This window comes from Sceloporus occidentalis, unplaced genomic scaffold, assembly GCF_023333645.1.
Source record: "Sceloporus occidentalis isolate IW3139 unplaced genomic scaffold, rSceOcc1.0.p SCAF_3, whole genome shotgun sequence".
NCBI classification, from domain to species: Eukaryota; Metazoa; Chordata; class Lepidosauria; order Squamata; family Phrynosomatidae; genus Sceloporus; species Sceloporus occidentalis.
The window spans coordinates 67,986,394-68,008,637 of NW_028316983.1; the positions used below are offsets into that span (position 1 = coordinate 67,986,394).

Sequence of the window (22,244 nt, forward strand, 5' to 3'; positions counted from 1 at the left end):
CTGCCTTGTGTGTGTGTGTGTTTGAATGGACAGGGCAGGAACATAGAAGACCACATGCTTGGCTGTTGGAGAGGGAGGAGAGAGCTGACAACCTTACCCCTTCCCTATCATTAATAAACAGGAAAAAGGAAGGTGAGGAGGAAGGAATCTAGAAGCACCTTTAAGTTAATTGCTATTTTTAAAAAAAAAAAAAAAATTAGCAGAAGCTTTCCTGGGTAGCAGTACACTTCTTCAGATACAATACAGAGTGATATAAAAGCCTCAAATTATTTGGCATACTGATACAATTGTGGGATAAACTAGGCCCAGAAAGATGCAAATTGTGACCTTCATCTTAAATCTTCAAAGGGATGTGATGTGAGAGGTGATGTAGAACTTTTAGAGCGTTATGGTGGATAGTTATTATGGATGTATGAAAGCAAAGCCTTCTCTGAGGAGATTTCTTTTGTTGTAAGTGCAGTAGTGGAGACCCATACTAGATATGTTCCCCTCCCTTTCTCCTTTTTACACTGCAACAGACTAACATGTCTTCTTCTTCAGAAACTTAGCATTAATGTGTCTGAATCATCTGTTCAAGGAAGATCAGAAATACCTGACTTGAGCTTTGAGTAGAGACCCCTAAGACGCTGGGCTGTTGATGAGGATGATTTTGGAGGGGTTCTCTGGGAATGTTTTTGTATGCTGCCCTTAAAGTATTGGGAGAGTTACATGATATCTAGGCCTCAGGGCTAATCTGCACTGCAGAATTATTGCAGTTTGATACCACTTTAACCACCATGGTTTTGCTGTGGAATTCTGGGATTTGTAGTTATGTAAGATATTTAGCTTTCTCTGACAGATAATTCTGGTGCCCCAACAAACTTCCAATCCCAGAATTCCATAGAATGGAGCACTGACAGTGAAAGTGGTGTCAAACTGTATTATTTCGCAGTGCAGGTGCAGCCTCTGTTGCATCTCCCCCACCCCTGTTACTGATACATTAGAAAGACACATAGTTCCATCCCCTTCCTACTAATGTATAAGTTATGGGAAATTTGCTTAGAATGGTTTACAGACATTAATAACAGCTGTACCTGCCTGATGTAAGACAATAAACATTGGCAAAAGACAGCCAAATACCAATTTCTGAGTATTTCTGTTTAAAACTCTGTGGCTTAATTTAAATCAGGCTCTGCCAAGGGTCAGTATGCTAATGTGTATTAAATAAGGAATTTGGTTCTGAAAAATAAAGATGACATGGCATCTGAGCATATACACAATGCATTTAATTCCTAGTGAGCAATTGTGGCCAGTTTGTACTCCCTAGATCAGAGATGATGTTTAGGGACACATGAACCTCTTCTGAGAAATTAAGGACTGCCTGCACTTTCCTGTTAGATTTGCTTTTGCCTTCTTGCTTAGTGTATATAGATTAGTATCTACAGAGCTTTGCATTTAATTTGTGAGAACAGCCAGCGTAGAAGTGATATTTACATGCTTCCTAGTCTTTGTTTGAGCATTCTGTCTCTTGCAGCATCTCTGTCTTTTGTGAAAAATGTGGAAGTCTGCATTTTTAAAAATACTCCCAACCCCCAATCCCTCAGCTTCATGGGCTAGTACATCTGCTTTGTGTAGGCATGTGGGAACTGCACTTGAATGACAGAGGAACAGAGCGTTTGAGCCTACTGACTGCTGCTCCATCTGCTTTTCTTTCATGTATCCTTTAAAGCTCCTGGATTTTATTCCTATGGAGCTATGGGTGCACAGGCAGCTGGTAGTTAAAAATATACTGCCCCTGTTTAATCTGTGTATATAGATGGGACATATTTTGGATGGCTTGGTGTTTAGATGTGTAGGGCTACATAGTTTTGAAGATGGGGATCATGGTGTTAAGGGTAAATATTATGTCTCGAACTGAATTGCCTTTTGTAACATGTGTTCTTGGATGGGAGACCGCCAATGAATACTAGGTGCCATAGGCTAGTGATTTGAAGGCACACACACAACATGTGTTGAAGGAGCACACATTTCCACAGCTGGTCAAGGCCTTTTTAGGGGAAGAGGCTTGTTACATTGTGTATTTCTCCTGAAATGTCTTATTTCATGACTTCCTCAACAGATTTCCAGGATTCTTTGAATCCTGAACAATGTGGGATTGCTGCAGTCCCCAATGACATTTCCATTCCTCTGCCTGGAGCTGAGAGCCTTGCATGGCATAATCATTACTGCAGAATAATGTTGATCTACCTGGTTCCCAAAATGCTGCATTCCCAGCAGCCTGGGTCTTAGTTCTTCTGAAGTGGCAATGTTCTGATGGTAATTTGGGAACCCTGTTCTAAACACCACCATTGATATGCAGTTCTAAATTACTCCTCTTAAATGCTTCTTGCTCCATTTGTTTCACATTTGTCCCCAGCAGAGAGTGAATGCAGTGAGAGCTATCTGTGGGGGTGTTAGTGGCTCAGAATCTTGTCTTCTGTTCCCATCCTTGTAATCAATGGCCAACAACTAGTAATGGTGCCATAAAACATCTTGGCTTTAGAAACTTTCTCTGTATAGTAAACAGAGAGTGCGACTATAGTATACTCTTTTCTCTGATGTGTTAATTTATGGCAACTGTGGATGGTTAGGGGGCCACATTAACCCTCCAGGAAACCTTTGAGGACTCACCTGCTCCCACAAAATAATTTGAATTTTTTGCACCAACACACCCTCTATGGAACATGAGGTATGTTTTTAGCCTCTGAATAGCATCCAGCAGTAGTAAGATAGCGATCAATGGAACCAACAGCCTTGCCCAGCATAATATCACTAACATTGAATAGGAACTGTTTTAACCACACTCTTTAAACCAACAGCACCATAATATCTTTAATAAGAAAAAGTGAGAAGGGAAAGAAAACCCCCCACACCACAATAGTATCCTTGAAACTCCAGTTTATTCCTCTAGTGAGGCAGGAGTAATGTCAGGGATACTTGATTGCTGCGCAAGCACATAATTTGATAGAAGGCACAAAATCAGATTTGCTGGTGACTGTTTTCATTTTTGTTTCCTTTCAAATAGGAAGTTTCTTTAGGTTAAATGAAATTTCAGAAGCTGACAGGTCATGGGGAGGCTGAACATCAGGAGGACTCCCAGTGACAAGGGAATGACAAATCAGTACCCTACACTGGTACTTCTTAAGCTGTCTGATGTGGGGGACCACAGTTTATTTTTCCCGTGTGCCAGGGAATGGCACTGCAGTATATTTTTGCCCATTAGCTACACTTTTCTTTTATCCTGAAAGCTCTCTAGGGACCAACTGCAGATAGCTTGGGGACTGACACTGGTCCATGCTATTCAACATCTTGAATAGCATTGCCTAAAACTGCTTAGGTCCTGTAGGTGATATTCAGAGGAAGGCAATAATAAATCTCTGAGTAAAATCTTGTCAAGAAAACCTTATGACAGTCACCATAAATTAGAGTCCATGTGAAGGCACACAACAACAAAAAGGTCTGTTTTGTTTCCGGTTTCTGTACGCTTTAGTTCTCCTATCTTTGGCAAATATGGATCCTTTGTAAACATCATACTTGGGTTCTAAGCACAGTTTTCAAACAGAGCATTAAAAAAAGTGCACAAGCTCAGACTACAGAATTAGAACTTCCTCAATTAAGTCAGTGTGCAATCTGGAATCATGGTAACTACCTGTACTTTTCTTCACAGTGCATGAAGCCGTTTAGCTCAGGGAATTTCCAGCAGAAGGTTCTGTTGTGCAGTTGCCCAGCCTCAAGTGGGACATTTTTGGCATGGTCTCGATTTCATTCATCTTTCTCCCTCTCCTGTTTTTGCTCAACTTCTGTCTTTTCTGTTAAGGAGGGAAAGACAGAGAAGTTGCACAGTGCCTTTTGAGTGGCAATGTTAGGAGCTCTCTGTCTTGAAACATCCCCAATCATAGCAAGTGAAGCAGCTGTTTTGTTCCAGTAGTTACATTTTTTTATTTATCAGTGCAATTAAGATGCATTCACTCTTTAGAGCACTTTGGGACTTCTCCTGTCCTTCATTTGTCCAGGATCACACAGAAACAGGGTATAGCAAAGGATTGCTTCCAAATCTGCTGAGTCGTTCAGTTTAACTACTGATTCAGCCTTCTTCTTCTTTGTTATCTGACCAACCCACCCCATTCCCCTAGGGCTGTGTGATACTGGAGCTGTATGTATGTGCAGGATTGGCAAATTTATTAATTACTTTTAAAGCAATAGGCAGGGTGTTCCTATGCTTGTTTACTCAGAATAAACTCTCACTGTGCCTAGTGGGGCTTATTGTCTGGAAAGTATGCATTAGGAGTCTAACTTAAAGCAGAGCATTTATTCATTTAGGGGGGGAACATGTTATGTAAAGAAAGTAACATTACTGCTACTTTAAGGATGTACTATGAAAACTATGGAAAATATCTGAGAAACAGGATATGAAATTTACAAAATACATTTAAAAAAAAATCTTACTGGTCTATATCAGATGAGAATGTAGTTGTGTGCCTCAGTAGTTACTGAGTTAAGGTGATCCTAAAATGAGCCTATAACAGGTTTTGCTTAGAAAGATTTGCTTAGAGGGTGTTTGCCATGGCCTTCCTCTGAGGCTGAGAGAGTGAGACTTGCCCAGGGTGATCCGGTGGTTTACATGCCAAGCGAAGATTTGAACTCTGGTCTCTAGAGTTGTAGCCTAATGTTCAAACTACTATCACACTGAATCTCTTAGATGGGTTACATACTGCTTTCCAAATAAATAATAATAAATAATAATAAAATTTTTATTTATATGCTGCCCTTCCTCCGATCAGGGCGGCTTACAATACATTAAAATACAACAGATTAAAATACACTCTAAATAAAATACACATATAAACAAACCAACAGTAAAAAAGCCCCATAGCCCAACCTCTTGGCCACGAAAGAGGAGGGAGGCCCACAGGATATTTATTCGGGGAATGCCTGTTGGAATAGGAAGGTTTTAAGGTCCTTCCTAAATTGGGCCAGGGTAGTAGACGAGTGGAGCTCTGTGGGCAGCGCATTCCAAAGGGCTGGGGCAGCTATGGAAAACATCCTCCGAGAAGTGGAAGCTAACCTAGCCCCAGGCACCTTCAGTAGCTGCTGCCCAGTCGTTCTGAGGGTGCGAGGCGGAATGTACGGGGAGAGGCGGTCCTTTAGGTATCCTGGGCCCAAGCCATTTAGGGCTTTATAGGTAATTACCAACACCTTATATTGAGCTCGGAAGCGAATGGGCAGCCAATGGAGCTCTTTTAAAACCGGTGTTATATGGCTGGTCCTGGAAGCACCAGTGACCAGCCGGGCTGCCATGTTCTGCACCATTTGCAGCTTCCGAGTTTGGTATAAGGGTTGCCCCATGTAGAGTGCATTGCAGAAATCCAGTCTCGAAGTTACCAGAGCATGTACAACAGTTTCTAGGTCCCTCTGGGCCAGGTATGGGCGCAGCTGGCGAATCAGCCGAAGCTGATAACAGGTGCTCTTGACCGTCGCATTCACCTGAGCAGTCAGGTGGAGCGACGGGTCGAGAAGCACCCCCAGACTGCGCACGGAGTCCTTCACAGGGAGCGTGACCCCGTTCAGGACAGGTGGAACCACCGCCATTCCTGGACCAGGGGAGCCTATCACTAGTACCTCCGTTTTCTCTGGATTCAGCTTGAGTCAGTTTTCCCTCATCCAGCCCATTACTGACTCTAGACAGGCCACGAGAGGAGAGACGCCATCCCCAGTCACTGCATCAGTCGGAGACATAGAGAAAATGATTTGGGTGTCATCAGCGTACTGATAACCCCGCACCCCATGTCTCCGGATGATCTCTCCCAACGGTTTCATGTAAATGTTAAATAGCATGGGAGACAGAATGGCCCCTTGAGGGACCCCAGTTATTAGGGGCCTCTCGTCGGAGCACACGTCAAATGATGTTGAACTGTACCTCTCATCATCCCATGCCACATAGCCAGTAGTGGGGGATTACAGGAGTCATAGTCCAACAACATGTATAGAACCATACATCCCTGATTAACTAAATAAGTCTTTTAATGAACCAGGTTTGCGATTGCTGTAAATAGAAGGCTGCTGCGATATTTACTGACCTCTACACAGCAAAGTAAATGGAAAAACAGTAAGGCAGATGTTTAAATAGCAAACTTGTCATACTATTTAACTTATTTTTTTTCTTGGGCAGCCAGAACATTTTCTCAGCCTTTTTTTTTTAAAGCAAAAATAATATTGACTGTTCCTCTTGGGATAAAATCCTGAGATCATAATCATATTTAGTGTGCTGTCCTCATGGGAGAAGAATTTCTAGAGAACGGGTGATCATACTGTGTGATCCAAGAAATCTTTTTGAAATGCAAATACTATGGTGACATAAAAACCAGGAGATGGTTTTTTGGCTACAGCTATGTTCCTGTGTGATAATAATAACCTCAGGCTGAACTTTAGAGATTGTGAAGGGCAGGAGGTGAGACTAGAGAATAGAGAGTCCAATGTACAAATGAAGAAGGGACAACTTGAAACAAAAAAGAAAGCCTTCGAAGAAAGGATTGTAATATGGACTGAGTTTATGGAATAATGGTGATGCAGGAGTGATGTAGTGGTTTGAGCGTGGGACTATGATTCTGGAGATCAGGGTTTGATTCCTTATTCGGCCACAGAAACTCATTGGGCTATGTTGGACGAGTCACACCCTCTCAGCCCCAGAAAACTCCTTAGGGTTGTCATAAGTTGGAAATGACTTTAAGGCAAACAACAATAGAGAAGGTGGAGAGGGACAGGAACAGAGACTGAAGAGGAGTTTGGGTGGCATCTATGCATGGGTTTATTTCCAGGACTGGGAAAGATTGTGAAATTGGTCATAGGCAAGGAATACAGGCCAGTGGTGAAAATGTACATATTAAATTAGTGTTTCATCACATGGTTTTTTTTAGGGGCGGGGGAGAGAGAGAAAAGTTACCATAAAAGAGTGAACATATATGTTGATTTCAGAAATCTTACAAACATTTTAATGTGTGGCTCTCCAGATGTCATAGAATCATAGATCATAGAGTTGGAAGAGACCACAAGGGACATCCAACCCCCAGGGGCATGCAGGAATAAACAGTCAAAGCACCCTCAACAGATGGCCATCTAGCCTCTGTTTAAAGACCTCCAAAGAAAGAGATTCCACCACTCTCTGAGGGAGTGTGTTCCTCTGTCAAACAGTTGTTACTGTAAGGAAGTTCCTCCTAATGTTGAGGTGGCATCTCTGTTCCTGTAGTTTGCATCCATTGTTCTGTGTCCTATTCTCTGGAGCAGCAGAAAACAAGCTTGCTCCCTCCTCAATATGACACCTCTTCAAATATTTAAACAGGGCTATCATATCGCCTCTTAATCATCTCTTCTCCAGGCTAAACATACCCAGCTCCCTAAGTCTCTCCTTATAAAGCATGGTTTTTCATTGAACTACAGCTCCCATTATCCCTTACTATTGACTGTGTTGGCTAGGACTGATGGAATTTACAGACCAACATCTCTGGAGTGCTGCATGTTCTCTGCTGCTGCTTTGGAAGAGTCTCTGGTGATTTGTGTAACAATTCATGTTCTGATCTTTCTTTTGTAAGGGAATTTTCCAGCATGTTTCCCTCTCCCTCCTCCCTTATTTAAGATAACATTAGTCACTTTTCAAAGCTTAAGGCATCTTGCTGTCAGTACTAAGTTGGGTGCAATGCTGAATTAATAGCAATTCATATGAAAAAGCAACAGCCACTAGCTAGACAAAGGGAAGGTGAAAGAACTGTTGACTTTCAAGCCTTCCAAATAGTAAGCCAGGAGAAGGAAACAGGATTTTAGGATGGAGATAATTACAGTGGTCTGGAGCAACTGAAATAATGGTTTTGCTTCCAGCCACAGCAATCCTTGTTTTTTTGTGTGGCATAAGGTCCAAAACACACTGCAGAAATCATCCAGTTTGAGACCACTTTAACTGCCTTGGGTCAGTGTTAGGGGATCCTGGGAATTGTAGTGTCTTGTGGTACCAGAGCGCTCTCTGTGACAGAAGGCTAAATGTCGCACAAAGCTACAGTTCCCAGAATTCCCTAGCATTGAGCCAGCACAGTTAAAGTGGCCTCAAATTGGATTACTTCTGCAGCGTTTTTTGGGCCTAAGACCACTAAATGGGACCTGATCAGCTTATCAGAGCCAGTATATGTATTGCATCAGGATGAGAATTCTACATGTATCATCTGTGTACAGCATCCTCAGTATTGGTTATCCTGGCTAGAGCTTATGAGAACTGATTTTATGTACAGCGCTGTGCAAATCTACAGTGCTATATAAATAATAATAATAATAATAATAATAATAATAATAATAATAATTGTAATCCAATGCCATCTAGAGAGTTGTATGATTTCCACTCCTTCATTACATCAACATTACACCTTTTCTTTGAGTAATGATCTTTTCTTTGACCAGTAGTAACTGGTCAAAAGTCAGGCTGCATCCACACTCCAGAAATAGTGCAGCTTCATACCACTTTAACTGTCATGTCTCAATGCTATGGAATTCTGGGAACTATAGTTTATTGTGGCACCAGAGCTCTCTGACAGAGAAGGCTAAATGACTCACAAAACTACAGCTCCCAGAATTGAGCCATGGCAGTTAAAGTGGTGTCAGACTGGATTATTTCTGCAGTGTGGACAGCCCCCAAGTAAGCTTTATGGCTGAATGGAGATTTGAATCTGGGTCTCCCTGGTCTTTACCTGGACAATTTTGTCTGTGTTCTTCTTCTTGTTAAAATGGGTTTTGTTTTTATAATAAATACCTTTCAAACGGTGTGTATTTTTCTGTTGCAAGACTAATGCACCTGCTGAATAAGAGCACATATTTTAAAAAACGATCACTTATACCAGGGGTAGGCAACCTTTTTGAGCCGGGGGCCGGGTTGCTGTCCCTCAGACAACTGGGGGGCCGAAGCCAAAAAATAAATAATTAAATATTTTTTTTAGAAAATTAAATAAATAAATAAACCGGGACAAATGTAGGACAAACATTTCAAATGGAGGACACCTTTTAAAACAGTGGAGGACACGCTAAAAAATTTGCTGATTTTTTAAAAAAATGTTAATATAAATGCTTGTTTCTGAGGCTTCTATAGACAATTGCCCCCCTTGCCCGCTGCTTGCCCCCCTTGCCCACCGCTTGCCCCCCCTTGCCCATCTTCTCCTGATAGGCCAAAGGCCCCACACCCTCACGCAAGAGGCCAAAGGCTCCGGCGGCAATCGGCGGCAGGACCGGACTGGGGCCGGTCCCAAGGCCTTGCCGGGCCGGATCCGGCCCATGGGCCACAGGTTGCCTACCCCTGACTTATACAGAACAGTTTGTGGTGTAAGCCAGGTGTTGAATCTGGCTTACTATCTGTCTGAGAAAAGATTTTTTTTGGATCAGGGATGGGAATCATGGAGCTCTCTGGATGTTGTTGAATTGCATCTCACATCAATCCTAGCTAGCATAGCCAGTGATAAGGAATGCTGGGAGTTACAGGACAACAACATCTGGAGGACTGTGTGATTCACAGCCCTGTTTTAGAAGTACAGAAGTGGCAATCGCTTCTAAACACTCTTCAGTACAAAACTGAAATGTTGCATCTTACTCTTCTCCATTATTTCAGCAAAATAAATTTTGCCTGTTACCTCCATCTGGATAAGGTAACTCCTGCATAATTAGCACAGATGGTATGAGCAGATAAATTTTAGCTGTCATCGGATTCCACCAGATCCATCTTTCTATCTGAGTAGCTCATTTCAAGTGGTTGAATTCATTTTCTGTTCTGCAGAATATCTCATTCTTTGAAAGAAGCATTTATCATGGAACAAGATTGCAGTGCACACTCATGTGGCTTTAGTCAGCACCAAAGTCAAGAGAAATGAACTTTCTGGATTACAAATTCCAAAATGTCTTTTTGAAACAGAAGCTTTATAGAAGGAGAGGGGATTGTTTTTGTCCCTCCTTTCCCCTTTTCTCTTAAGGGTTAATCTGTCAGAGAGAGAACGTTTTAAGATGCTTTGTGGTGATGTTTATAACTGAAAATAATAAAAGAAGCAGAAGCTGCAGGATACAGCTGGACATAAATCTCAAAATGTTTAAAAGGTGGTTGGTTAATTAGTCCGAAACACATCCAGCTTTCCGGCTATGTGTCCTCTAAAGGCCTTTTTCAGGGGCTGTATAATTTCACTTGTCCAGTGAATGGTTTAAGAGTTCTTCTTTGAGAAATTTCTGAACTTTTATTCTAAATAGTAGAAGCCACAGGTAAAGAACCAATGTGATTATGATTTCATCTAATGTGAAGTTACGTATTGAAATGGTGTCCTTTTATGATTTTATATAGCTCCCTGAAGAAGACCTTAAGAGTGTTTACAGGATAAAACATGCTGGGCTTTTTGACTAATGGAGCATCCAACTTTTAATATCTTTGAGATGTATCTCTAGTTTTGCCTACTGGAAATAATAAACATTATTTTATACTTTTAAGGTTCTCTTTTCTGTACCAAAGAAAACAGTCTGCGGTAATATTAGACATTAGTAGACATTATTCCTATTTTAAGGCAGAGGTGGGCAACTGCAGAGCAGGGAGACCATTCTCTCCCCTGCCCCCGGTTCCTCCTGATGGGATGCATTGTTGCATTTCAGTGCTTTAGCCAATTGTGAGCCCATTTTTTTGGGTTTGGGGGGGTGGGGGAGGAGTTGGAGGAAGCAAACTACTGCATTTGTTTTTTGGGGGGAGAAATAACCCCAAAATGGTTGCATTTTAAAAAAAGTAGTTTGAGGAGCAGTCGGGGGTGAGTGGACTTCAGGGGCTACACTTTACCCACTCCTGCTTTAAGGCTTTCTTTTGGGTATCAACAAAAGCAGTTTGCAACAATGCTTGATAACAGGATCTGATACAGTTTGCTTGTACCTTTACAGTATTGGAAATTTCCACAGACTGTTTTCTTTGATCTGCTGAGGAAGATCTAAAAATATCAAGAGGGGGAAGCATGTAACACTTTTCAATAATAAACATCACTTCATAGTATCTTGAAATAAGTCTCTCCTGTATGGGTTCATGTGGATGCTCTCTGGGTTTTGAATTTTTTGTAATCTCTCAGGGACCATGTGTTGGTAGGGGATGAAGCCATCAGAGATGAGGGCCACCTCATCCCTTTTCTCCTTCTTTCATGCCTGGCAGGCAGGCTGTCAGGATAGAAGGCAAGTGTTTGTTGGAAGTCTGGACTTGTAGCAGGCTTTTGAAATTAGGCCAAAGGCTTTGTGAAGAGTGACCACATATGCTTTGTAAAAACAACTGTTTTTGACAGGAATTACCAAGTTGTTGGTAGAGTACTCATATTAAAACAAACAATACTGAAGTGGTTATTAGCAATAATAACTAATGTGATGCATGGGAGAGCCATGAACATGGATGCTCCTAGCATTGGCACAAGGAATGTCTACCAAATAAATAGCCACCCAGTTGTACGCTGCAGAAATTGTCACCCATATGTCCTATTACTTTACCAGTGTGGCATTTGGCTCCAGATGTATGTACAATACACAGGGCTTCTTTATAAAACCAGAAATTTAAGCAAGTGAAAATTTCCAAATTCCTGAATCACCATAATAGAGGACTGGGTCATTCCAATAGAATCTGCTGTGATCTCTTCCTTTGTTAGATGACACTTTGTGTAAAAAGCAGGCATGTCTATGAAATATGAATGGCCCAATTTTAAAAGGAAAACACCCACTCTGTTCCTTGGAAAACTATAAGAACTTGCTACAGAATGTTCACCTCTGTCATTTAAGAAAATTGTCCAGCTTGGGTGTTCTAAAGAAGAAGAAACATATGTTTCAACCTCTTGATTAACAGTGCTCTCTGTACTTCTGTGAGTGTATATGGGTATACAAATAAAAGCCTTGGACTGTTTGCTGTTCTTATCTATAAATATTGCAAGCTTCTTTGGGCTTGAGTCCTAAACACACTTTATGAAGAAGTCAATCCTAAACACACTTTATGGATTTTTGTTATTGCTGAAAATAGTAGTGTTTACTATAGAGTAAATATGTATGAAGGGCTCTAAATATCCTAAAGGCACCAGATCCTGTCTGATTTTGGAAGCTCATCAAGGTCAGCTCAGGTTAGTACTTGGATAGGAGACTGTCAATAAATGCCAGGTGTGGAAGGCTATATTTCCAAGGAAGGAACTGGCCAAACCACCTCGTGAGTATTCTTAACTAAGAAAGCCCTATGAAATTCATGGGCTCACCAAAAGTCAACAGGTGACTTGAAGGCACATACACAGCATGGGATTATACTGTCAGTCTTTTATTCTGTTTCTGGTATTGCAACAAACTGAAATGTTCAGGCAGCATTCAAGTCAGAATTCTTATCAGCTGTCTAGTTTTACCTTGTGTTTATTCGGACTAAATCTGTACTTCATATATATGGTGCAAGGGAGGAATTACAGATCGGCAGCTAAGGTCTTTGAGGATATTGTCATGTAAAACCTGGCACAGACGCTTTTCAAAAGGATGCTAATCAGCATGAAAATATCCGTCCCTCTCAGTAATGGAGTCCACAGGGTAGAAATTAACCTCGGTCTGTTATATATTTCTCTTCTATCATACATATCAATTCAAGGTTTAGATGGAGATGGAATAGGGCAGAGATATATGGAACAAGAAAATATGTTTGCAAAGGCCTTGTTTATACCCAGTGTTCAAATGTATATTGGGATGGAAGTAAATGTACAGATTTCAACACCTTGACAGAAGTAGCTGTGATACTTGGAATAGCCCCCAACAGAATTCATTGGACAAGCTGTTGGGCTATGAAAGGAATTCCAATAAAATAAAGAAGAGGAATTGAGCTCTCTCACTCAAAACCAATGGTCTCCTGTTTCTTGATTGCACAACATTCTTGATTAGTTGTACTGTGCAGTTGGCAAAATCATGAGAAAAGTTGTGGAAGCTGCATAACAAGGTGCATTTTTTTCCTGCTGTCCTTGTTGCCTGATAAATATTTTGGAGCATTACTTGGTTTTAATTTGACAACTGAACCATATAAAGTCTGTACCTTACTGAGTTTAGAAATGTGATATAAACAATTCACCACGGAAATGCCTTCAGGGATTTTGCAACTGTCAAGATCTGTCCTGTTCTGTGCCCATCATATCATTTCATCTTCCTCATATTTGGACTCAGCTGCACCATTTATACCATTTTTGGACTTTGCTGACTCAGTTCCAACCCTTAAAGCAAGTTTCATGTTGTTGGGGAGTGGTGTTATTTACTGGCAAGCAACCCACTAGGGATTGGATCCAGCTCTTACTCCCTCTAGCAATAGGACCTGTGGGCAGGTGTTGTGGTCTAGCTGGTGAGAACCAGATGCAGCATGTTTTTTTGTGTGTGTATACACAAGCATCATCCAGGGGCCCTCTTACAGACTTTCAGAAAGGGAGAGTGTCAGACAGGACTTCAGAACCTGCAGATAGTAATATGTCTTCAAAGAATGACCGGGACAGTGTTGCCAACAAGCCTCAAAGATATTCCCTGGAATGTTTTACCAAATTCACAATCTCTGGAATTCCCCAATATTTATTATTATTCATTCAAAATCCCAGGAAAGAACGTAATTAAATTCCCTGGATTCTGGGGAATTCCCCAGAAATTGGCAACACTGGACCTTGGGAATGAGATGCCCATGACTGTCTTGCCTGCAACTGCTTCCATTACATCCTCTAGGAGCAAGAGGGGATAGCTGCTTCTCAGAACTCCCTGTTTGTTCTTAATGAACCCATGGCTGCTGCAGCTCTTGGAGACAAAGCTCACTGACTGCCTTGGACAGTACTGCCACTTCCATTGCTCACACTGAGCCCTGCCCCTTCATGCAGCGCAACACTGGTTCTTCTGTGCCCTACCTTGGAACTGAACCGGTTCCAATGTAGATTGGCTTAATGCATTTGTAGAGTGGTAGCAACTGTAGCAGTCAGGTTATACTGTGCCATGTCCAAGGCAGTGAGGTATAATGGTTAGAACTGTGTGTGCTTTGTGAGGCCAGTGGAAGAACCTTGTTGCAGACAGGAGAAAGGAGCCAATATTTTACTAGCTGGTGCAGAAGGAATTGGGTAAGAGGGCAGAGCCTCTTGGAATGTTGCCAGTTTTGGGCAGGACTGAGAATTATGCTTTGTGAACTGATCACTGTGTGGAAAGTCTCTGCATACACATCCGATTACTCGTGGCTCATAATAGGAAAAAATTGTATGTGTGCTTAAAGTTAGGGCAGCTTTTGTCTGAAGCTCACCTTTTTCTTACAAAACTAAGTGACCAGTATGTGGTGCTGTGTGCTTTTGGAAAGCCTGATGTGTGAACAAGTCTTTCGTTGCTTCCTCTTACATAGAGAGATGAGTCAATTGTTGTGGCTGGCACTTGATGGGTTAACTCCTCTTTCCTTTGAGATCTGGAGTTAGCTCTTCTGCCCAACCACCAGTGATTTCTTAGTGTCTTCTCTCAATTCTGTAATTCTGACTGTCCCTTGGAAGAGCCTGTCATTTTATGTTATTTTCCGGTCATTTCCTCACCCCCAGTAGCTGCAGTTGGTACAGCCCAAGCCGGCTCTGGAGCTGGAATCCTGTGGGACTGCAGCTTGAAGAGAGGTGGCTATGAGAAACCAGCAACAACCCGGCGGCACTGACAGCAGGCACCCCTGTCTGATCCACCCACAGCAGCTGCCTTGTGAGGACTGGGTCACCTCAAGTGTTCCCCTTCGGGCTTTTTGATCAATGCTTGGGTAGGAGGTGATGCTCCTTGCATAAGCCTGTCAGTTTCTTGAATTCCGGGGGGTGGGGGAAGCAGCTTAGCGAAGAGGCCCTGATGTTGCCAGGTCTGTAAGTGTTTGGAAATCTCTTTTCCTTCTTCTTATCCCTCCAGTTAGAGCTGCAGCTGCTTGTGTTAGTCTGGAGTTATAAGATGCTTGAAGGCTAAGCAAAGCCCTTTGCTTGTTTAATGCGTTGGAGTGGCAAGAAATGTGGCTAAGGGGCACACAGTTGAAAGCTGCTGACATGAAAAGGACACATGAGCAGACTTCTTGTTAGACAAGCTTTGCAGGGGCTGCTGTTGTAGATGAATGCCCAAAGTCTGAGTGGGAAAATTTGTGAGTTGACTGTGTGTACTGTTTTACAAATTCTGACAAGGGGAAATTGTTTTATATGGTGTTAGAAATCCATTGACAATTCCACAAAACTGGTCTGACATCTTCACGAGGTAGATGCTCATCACTTGAGACCATAGTGTTATACAAAGGCTGAAATGTGTGTTTTATCACCAAACACCGCAGTACCATCTGCAGCTTTTGGAGGCTCCTATCCTATTGTTCACAAAATGTGTCAGCACTTTACAAAGAGCAAGATGTTTCTGTCTCCTTGTATTTTGGCCCTTCTGTTCTACTGTTTTGGTGCCATGAAGCGTCCAGTGAGAAAGGACAGACTATGCAAATAAATAGCAAATGCCTATTGATTTTTCAGGATGTGGGGTTGTGACATTAATCTGTTGTAGATAATACACACACACACACACACACAGATTACGTTAAAGATGTAACTAATTTTATTTGGTATAAACTTGAAGTGGGCTGGGGTCAACAAAAGGTTATGCCACAATAAAATGTTTTAGTCCTTAATGTGCAGTCAAGCTTTCTGTTGTCTTTATTAATTGATTCATTGAAGTTTATAGTATGCTTGGTACTAGTGTTTTGTGTACAATTTAAATTTAGCAGATACAACAATACAAAGGGGAAATATAGTGAAAATATATCTTCTCTACTGATACTATTTTGATATCTCCATGTTATTATTTCATACATACTACTATAGGAGAATGGCCTAATTCTGCTTTAAAAGTCATTGAAGCTAACTTCACCCCTTGGCAAAGAACTTTTAGCTTTTTCCAGCATCCATAGTTTTGGATCTGAATCCTATAGGTGGTCTCAACCAGAATAGACCTGTTGAATGGTGAGTCAACACTTATGTAAATTCCATTTATCTAAAGGGTTGACTTCAATTTGGGCTATAATAGGAATCAGATCATAATTTTGCTGTAGGCACTTCTGCATACGGGCAAGAGTTTGACTAAGATCCAGGTTCCCACATTCACCCTACAGGAAGACAATTACAGTTTCAAATTAGATTTTAATGTGGCTAGTGAGAGAAGCAATGTAGGAATGGCTCTGTCTTTTCTTCTGACAATCTGATATTGTCAGAAGTGGAGTAGTATTTAAAGTGTTGGACTAGGAGTGGGGAGTCCTAGGTTTGAATCCCCTCTTATCTGTGAAACTCACTGGATGGCCTTGGACCAACCACTATCTCTCAGCCTAACATAAGAGGAGCTCACTAGAGGAACCCTTTTGTGGGCAGGATACAAATGGGGAGGAGAACCATATACAGAACTCCTTGGGGAAAAGTTTTCATATTAATGTAATGAACACTAGTCATCTGACTGTGCAAAGGGGGGACGGCATTCCTCACCCTCACAAAATTTGGCTGCAGTGTCAGAGGGGCTTTGTTCCATTGAAGGTTTGGCTTGGAATGGATTCTGCAAATGCTATATATAAATGATTGGAATAACTACAACAGGGATGTGTCTCATTCACAAAACATATACATTTGTATTAACAATATTGAGTATACTCAATATACTCAAATGTATATGTTTTGTGAATGAGACACGTCCCTGTTGTAGTTATTCCAGTCATTTATATATAGCATTTGTTGTTTCCCTCCTTCTTGGATTATTTAAGTGTAAGCTTGCTGCTCATTGTTTGTGTTTGGAATGGATGCTCCCTGGTTGACTTCAGCAGAAATTAATTTCAGCCAAAGCCAGTTTTTGTGCTGAAAACACCCTGAAGCTGTTGGCAGTGGCCTAAAGATGTGAAGGTGCAGAAAAAATGGGAAAAACTGTTTTCCCCATTTTTCTGAAAGCAAATGGAGGAAAAGTTTTTTTCCTATTTTTTTTAAACAGAAAAACCTTTTGAAAGGACCCCGCTCCCCGTTTTTCCTCCAGACTTTCACATTTCTATGGTGGACATGATAGAAACTTTGAGGAACGTCGTACAGCCACCCAGAAAGCAATTGGAGCTACAGGAGCAGCTGTACTTGGCTGGCTCCCTCCTGAGCGAAAGACTCAAGCTCACTTTGATGGGGCTGCCAAGCCTTTCCTTTGCAATTGGCCTGGCTGTTCCCCAGCCCTTTGCTTTCTCCCTCTCCTAATGAATTGATTGTTTGCACTGTGCACAGGGAGCCCATTAGGAAGACATGTGAGGGTCATTAGCGAGGCATACTGGGGCCTGTCTGTCTTTAGCCCATGCCTGGATGGGGTGTGAGAGAAGGACAGCCCCAGAGGAAACATTTCTTCCTGTCACATGCCCACCACAATACAGAGGAGACTTGGCCTCTAGGAGCATCAATGACAGAAGCACCCAAAATCAGATTTGACGGTTGACAATTCTGTGCTACTTGTGCTGGAAGAGGGCCTTATGTTTCTCTTGTTCTCCTTTGCAAAGCTTGGAAAAGCTACTTTTAGTGGTTTGAGCGTCGAATCCCTGCTCAACCTGAAAGCCCACTGGTGACCTTAGACAAGTCACACACTCTCAACCCTCAGAAAACCCTGTAATAGCGTCACCTTAGGGTCACCATAAGTCAGAATCATAGAGTTGGAAGAGACCACAAGGGCCATCCAGTCCAACCCCCTGCCATGCAGAATTCACAATCAAAGCATCCCCGACAGATGGCCATCCAGCTCCTGTTTAAAGACCTCCAAGGAAGGAGACTCCACTACACTCTGAGGGAGTTTGTTCCACTGTCGAACAGTCCTTACTGTTAGGAAGTTCCACCTAATGTTGAGGTGAAATCTCTTTTCCTGTAGCTTGCATCCATTAACTTGAAGGCACACAACAACAACTCCCAGATCCATATCCTGAGAATCCAGGAGTTATGGTCCAAAAAGTAACTTTCCAAGCTCTGGCACTTTGCAGGATTTTATCTTCCCAGGTGCTTGTGTGTTTTAGAATTCTGACATACGTCCATTGTGTGCAAGATATTGATAAACATGGAAGCTAAATTAGCTGTTCCTGTATCACCCCACCTCACTGGATAGTTGTAGTACTTGTGAAATCTAGTTGGCGCCAAGGGATGGTATTGTGGTGCCCCCAAAGGGTTTTTAGGAAGAGGCTGCTAATGCTGGCAGTGTTTTGTTGTAAGTAATTTTCTTCTGTAAAAATGACTTTTTGAAAATTCTTCACACGTACAAATGTACCTCACCAGCCCCTGTGAGGCAACTGCTTCTGGGTTGTAATCAGAAGCTATTTTAAGTGTTCAGTTATTTTTCATGGTAGGTAGCAGAAACCCAATAATAAGAATTCTAGTTAATGCAGATGCAATTGCTAAGAATGTCAGGTGGAGAAATGTTAATCATTGTATCTTATTTCAGATGTGGTGCTTCCAGATTTTTTGTTGTACAACAGGAGTGGGCAAAGTGCAGCCTGGAAGCTGCATGTGATCCTCCAGACCCCAAAGCATACCCCCAAGCCTCTGAAGAACCCCCTTGCAAATTTGAGAGATCCTCACTACCTGAAAATAGGCAGCATCACTCACCAGATCTTGACATAAACAATCATTTACTTGCCACAACAACCAGGATGCTCCTACACCTTCCTACCCCCTCCATCCACCCCCCCTCTACTCCTGATTAACTTTCTTGCTGCCTGTTTTCTCTCAGTCCTGAGCAACAACTTCCAAATTCTCCCACCCCTACTTCGATCACCTCTGGTGGATTTAAAAACTTGCTTTAAGTTCTCCTTGTTCCACCCCCTTCACCATAAATCCTCATTGCTCAACCCTCTTCAACAGAAATCATGATCCTTTCAAACACTCCCACTCCTCCTTTGTGAAAAGATAGTCAGATTTTTTTTAAAAAAATGTTTTCAAAAAGTGTGGCCCCTGAGTAGTCCCAGATATCTGAGTGTGGCCCTGAGCCCCACTGCAGTGTCCTCCTCTATTTATGAAAATGCCGTGTTATATCCAGTTGGATATTAAAGCAAAATGTATTTGAACTGGCAGTTTGCATGTAGGGCTGACATGTAACAACCTGTGGGGTCTGTCTATTATTTAAATAATTCTGAGACAACAACTGATGACAGACTTCTTATCCTGACTGCTTATTTTAGTCTGTTAACTCCATTGCTTTATTCCTCTGTCTTTACTCTCTTTCTCCTCTGGGCTAAAACTGGAGTCATGCATGCTACCTTAGAATTCATGCAGATCGTATAGGAAAGTGGATCCATCAATTGCTTGTTTTCTGCTTTGGAATCAAGGCAGGGTCTCTGGATTGTGACCCAAAACTTTTGGAGAAGGGCTGTGACTCAGGATGAGAGCATCAGCTTTGCATGCAGCAGATCCCAACTTCATTTCCTTGCACCTCCAGGTAGATGTAGATAATAAGGCCCTAGAAATTCTGAAGAGCTGCTTCCAGTCAGTACTCAGCCAGATAAGCCCAATGGTCTGACTGAGTGTAAAGCAGGTTCATATCTTCTGTGAATTGGGCTTTTCACCTCCAAATTGGCTGAGAACTTTCCTCTGAAGAAATTAAACCATATCTTGTATTTTGGAGTGATTTTTAGGGGTAATTGTAGAGCAGAGGTGGACATTTTATGGCCCACCAGTTGTTGTTTGACTGCAGTTCATCATAATATCTTAGCATTGGGAATTAGCTGGATAGGGATGATGAGAGTTACAGTCCAACAGAGAAAGAGGGAGAAGACAAATTTTGCAGACTAGTTGGACTGGGTTGGAAGTGTCCTGGTTTATAGCTATAGACAGTAACTTTTTTTAGGGACAGATATAGCTACTCGGCCAGTAGATGATATCAGTAATTATAGATGGACCTTGTAGAATTAACACAAGAAAATTCCATATTCTGCAATGTAGAATATGTGCAAATTAGCTATGCATTTGCATGAAGGAATATACTTATATCAGCCTTTCCAAAAAACAGAATGTAATGAACAGCATGACAGTAAGTGAACATGAGGTGTTAAGGGTGGAAAATGTTTAATAAGGCAACATCTGGCTAGGAGGCTGCATCAATAAAATTATAGTGTCTAGATCAAGAGAAGTAATAGTGCCACTGTATTCTGCTTTGGTCAGGCCCCACCTGGAATATTGTGTCCGGTTCTGGACACCATAATTCAAAAAGGACATTGAGAAACCGGAATATGTCCAAAGGAGGGTGACTAAAATGGTGAAGGGTCTGGAAACCATGCCCTATGAGGAAAGACTTAGGGAGCTGGGGATGTTTGGCCTGGAGAAGAGAAGGTTAAGAGGTGATATGATAGCCCTGTTTAAATATTTGAAGGGATGTCATTTTGAGGAGGGAGCAAGCTTGTTTTCTGCTGCTCCACAGAACAGGACCTGGAACAGTGGATGCAAGCTCCAGGAAAAGAGATTCCAATTCAACATTAGGAGGAACTTCCTGGCAGTAAGGGCTGTTCGACTGGATGGCCCTTGTAGTCTCTTACAATTCTATGAGGTGTGGCTTAATTATGACATTGTTATTCCATACATCCTCTGAGAGCTCAGGGTGATATACATCAACCTTTTACTTTCCCTTCTCTGTCTTCCATTAGTTCCACAGAGATCCTGTAAGGTTGGTTGAGAAAATGTGACAGGCCAGGGCTGACCCAAGATATTTGCTGTTTGAAGTAGAGTGTAAATGATGCATAGCACATCATGACCCATCCAAATGGAGATGCATAGTACTGAAAGTCAGCCAAATTATTTTGGCAACTGTGGCAGAACATCCCACAAGTACTTCTCCCTATCCCTGCCAGTGAAAATATATTAGCAAAGTAAATATGTAACAATTCATTACTTTTTAGTAACATCCAAAATCTGCTACCTGAAATGACCATCTCACCCTGCCCAATGATAGGACTGGCCCTCTGAGAGGTTCAAGATCACTCTGAGTTTCATGGCTGAAGAATTACAGTTGCCCCTCTTTATATTCAAGTACACAGGGCTTGAAAATAGTCAAAAAAAAGTATAAATTTCAAGTATCAAAACTTGATTTTTCCATTTTATATAAGGGACACCATTTTGCTGTGCCATTATATTTAATGGGATCTGAGCATATACGGATTTTGTTATTCATCGAGATTCCTGGAATCAAACCCCAGCGGATAACAAGGGTTCACTGTATTTGATCTAAACCTGGGCTTCCCCATTCCAGGACCAGTAGCCACATCATCTATTCTTGACTCACACTTGGCTTATAAGAAGGAATGAGGAGGATGCATGTGGGATGTAGTGTGTGGATCATTCAATTCACCATTCAGAAATCCTTCAGGGCATTAGTCTGAATCCTTGTTTGTGACTACAAAGACTTGAAACGGAAGCTCTGATAAAGTTTCATGATATCTCATGATATAATTGACCAGATACTTGTACTGCCTGATTTTTGAAAGCAGGCAACATTGTCCAATAATGTAGTTGCCAGGATCTGTTTATAGTATTCTAATTCCTCAAGAAGCATGATTTTTTTTCTTGTTTTGAATCTTTTCTCCTTATTTGCTTATTATTCTTTGCTGAATAGATAAAACTTTGCTTCTTTCTTGGGGCTACTTTACATATCCTGAATTCTGGCCATCTGCTAATCTAAGGATTTAGTTGCAGGTTCACACGGCCCCTCTATTTCCTCCCTACCATTGCTGTCACACAAAGTCTTACCTGGTTATTAAATATAGAACAATATTAACATCTGCAGCAGTGCTAAACACAATTAGTTTCAAGCTGGAATTTAAAGCCAGGATTCGGATCTGGTTTGAAAATCGCAGTTACAGCCAAAGAAGACATAGTTCATCATAGTTAACATTAGTCAGGAAAAGAAGGGAGTAGGGAAAGAATGGATACAGAGCATGCATTTACTAATCAGTTTGTATCCCACTTTTCCTTCAGTGAAGGAGAAGGTACTTGGTTCTTCTTTTCCACGTTTCATTCTCACAACAACCTTGCAGGGTAGAACTTTGTTAGTGTTACATCTGCACTAGACCATTTAGAAAAAATAAATTCCTGTTCGTTCACTGTGCCTCTTTATGGTGACTAGCATGTTTTGGCAAATGAACATAGGTGTATGATGGTATGATGCATGATGGCATATACATATATTAAGTTATTTTAAACCAC

The 22,244-nt window shown here is 41.6% G+C and overlaps 1 protein-coding gene across 6 annotated transcripts in view; it reads left to right on the forward strand.

Annotated features, from left to right (window-relative positions):
• AMPD2 (adenosine monophosphate deaminase 2) overlaps window positions 1-22,244 on the forward strand; it is a 61,936-nt gene that overhangs the window by 6,077 nt on the left and 33,615 nt on the right. Inside the window, exon 1 of one of the 6 annotated variants that reach the window (XM_089514857.1) lies at window positions 14,485-14,748. The exons of 3 other annotated variants lie outside the window; for them this stretch is intronic. The gene's annotated coding sequence lies outside the window, so the exon portion shown is untranslated. Of the gene's footprint in view, window positions 1-14,484; window positions 14,804-14,837; window positions 14,901-22,244 lie in introns of those variants that run through there. 2 more of the 6 variants (XM_089514859.1, XM_089514855.1) reach the window with 2 other exon arrangements.